Source organism: Otolemur garnettii, unplaced genomic scaffold (genome assembly GCF_000181295.1).
Source record: "Otolemur garnettii isolate 467f Iridium unplaced genomic scaffold, OtoGar3 scaffold00134, whole genome shotgun sequence".
NCBI lineage: Eukaryota > Metazoa > Chordata > Mammalia > Primates > Galagidae > Otolemur > Otolemur garnettii.
Window position 1 is genome coordinate 919,144 of NW_003852529.1, and position 2,675 is coordinate 921,818.

The window sequence follows — 2,675 nt, forward strand, 5'->3', positions numbered from 1 at the left end:
TCATCATCACTATCATCATCACCATCACCACCATCATCACCATCTCACTGCCATCATCACCATCTCACTGCCATCATCACCATCACCACCATCATCACCATCTCACTGCCATCATCACCATCTCACCACCATCGTCATCTCACTGCCATCATCCTCCTCACCAATTTCATCAATTTCAGATCAGGAAAAGGTTTGGTTGTTGCTCTGTGATATTATGAAACTTGGGGAAGGAAGAGGAGGCCATCTTAGCTGACTGTGGCCTGGAAAGCAATAGAAAGGAATGTATCAGATGGTGCCCAGCAGATTGGCTCAGCCAAATACATTTCTCTGAAAGCCAACTCTGAAATCAACAAGGACTCGGGGATATGGGTATCACGGGGGGTGGGGGGTGGGGGGGAATGGCCACCCCCTGGCCACAGTGAGGCAATAAGAGGGGATGGGATGGCCTGACCTCTAGGGAGCCAGGGAGTTGCTGGTGGTCGCTGCAACTTCTTTAGTGATCAATAAAACCTTCTGCATTCTGCCCCAACAGAAAAGCTCTTAGGGGGAGCCTGTCCCCTGGGGGCAGGCCTTTGACACCTTCATAGACAGGCCCAAGTAGTTGGCTTTTGAGTGTCTCTCCAAGACAGCAATTTGCCACCTCATTATGAGCTTGATGGATGAGGCCCAGAGAAAGGCAGCTGATGTGCGTGACAAAATGTTTTCTTACTGCCCGGTGCCAGTGACAGGCCCCTCAAAGGAAATGCAGTGGCTGCAAAAGCAATTCATGCTCCTGTCTTTGTGGTGCCGAGAAGAAAGGGCCACCGCTCCTTGTTTCTCTGGGAATGCCATCCTTGTGGGCCACCAGCCCCCAGCCAGCACTCAGGAGGCTACTCTTAATTTTGATGAGGTTTCAAAACCAGGGCTTCAGCCAGGGCCAGAAGCTGACCAGGCCCAGCATCTGGGCTAGGGTTAAGAGCTGGCATGTGGCAGCTACCTTTGCTGGCTGCACTTGAGTGAAGAAGAAAGAAGGGGCTCCTGGCCTCTCAGCTGTAGCCCACCATAGCACCAGGTCCCCCAGCGCCCTGTACCCACATGGTCATTGCACAATGAGCTGCATCATCAGCTGACGAGACGAAACCTCCATGAGGGCTGTTCTTACATCCAACCACCCACTACACAGGTCTTTGGCCACTGCTATGCTTGAGGCTTCAAATACTGTTGTGAGCAGGACAGAATGGATTTGTGGGGCTGTGGGTCCTAGAGGGGAGAGCTGGGGTGAAGTGTCCAGTGTGATTAGTGTTCAGGAGCCAGTTGTGGTGGGCCTTGATATTCTTGCTAGGGTAGTCATGGAAGCTTCTCTGAGGGCATGACCCAGCTATGGAACATTCCACCAATAACTGACCAATACTTTTCACAAGTGTCCAAGACTGGCAAGATAAGGAAGGCTGAGGAAGTGTCACAGACTCGGGGATAAGGGGGACACGACAAGTGAGTGCACCATGGCATCCTGGATTGTATCCTGGAGCAGAAGGATCACATGAGGACAGAACTGACGAAATCTGAATACTATCTGTAGTTTAATGACTAGTATCCTACCGACATTAGTGTCTTAGTTTTGATAATTGTGCTACGATTACATCAGATACTAACAGCAGAGGACACTGGACGAGAAACTCTTGTTTGCAACTTTAATTTGCAAATTCTTTCAAAATAAAAGCCTAAAAACCTGTAAGGAATTTTGGTTTCAACTATTCTGTGATAATGAGTATTAAAATCACCCTCCCCTGGGCAGCGCCTGTGGCTCAAAGGAGTAGGGCACCAACCCCATATGCCAGAGGTGGCGGGTGAAAACCCAGCCAAGGCCAAAAAAAAAGAAAGAAAATCACCCTCCCATTGTAAACAGGCATAAAATTGGACACAACTTTTAAAACAATTTTTTAAGGCATTGGATGATAACAACAGAACACAGCAGTCGCTGTAGCCCTAGAGTAAGGGCTAGTCTAGACCCCCATTAACAAAGTGTAAAAATAATCACTGGTAGGATCAAACAGCTCCATCAATAAATTAACCAACTACCAAGGGAGAGGAAATATCCTCCACTTTCTCTGAAGGAAGACAACACCATCCAGACTAACACAACATAGAACTTGTAACATCCAGCATATGACAGAAAAATGAGGGACCTGCAGAGAAATGGAAACCCTTGACTCATAAACAGATGAGAAAAAAATAATTATAGAAACAGACCCAGCGATGACATACATGATGGAATTAGAAGACAAGGATATATCTCTATATCTATATATCTAAACGTTGAACAACATGGGAATTAGGGACTCTGACCTCCCATCCCTGCAAAATCCACAGGGAATTCTTGATTCTGTGAAACTTAACTACTAATGGTTTACTGTTGGCTGTAAGGTTTTCTAATAACAAACAATTAATTAATACATACTTTGCATATTATATGTATTATATGCTGTATTTTTTTTTTTTTGGCTGGGGCTGGGTTTGGACCCACCACCTCCAGTATATGGGGCTGGCACCCTCCTCCTTTGAGCCACAGGTGCTACCCTATGCTGTATTCTTATAATAAAGTAAGCTAGAGAAAGAAAATGTTATTAAGAAAACTGGCTCGGCGCCTGTGGCTCAAGTGGCTAAGGCGCCAGCCACATACACCTAAGGTGGCGGGT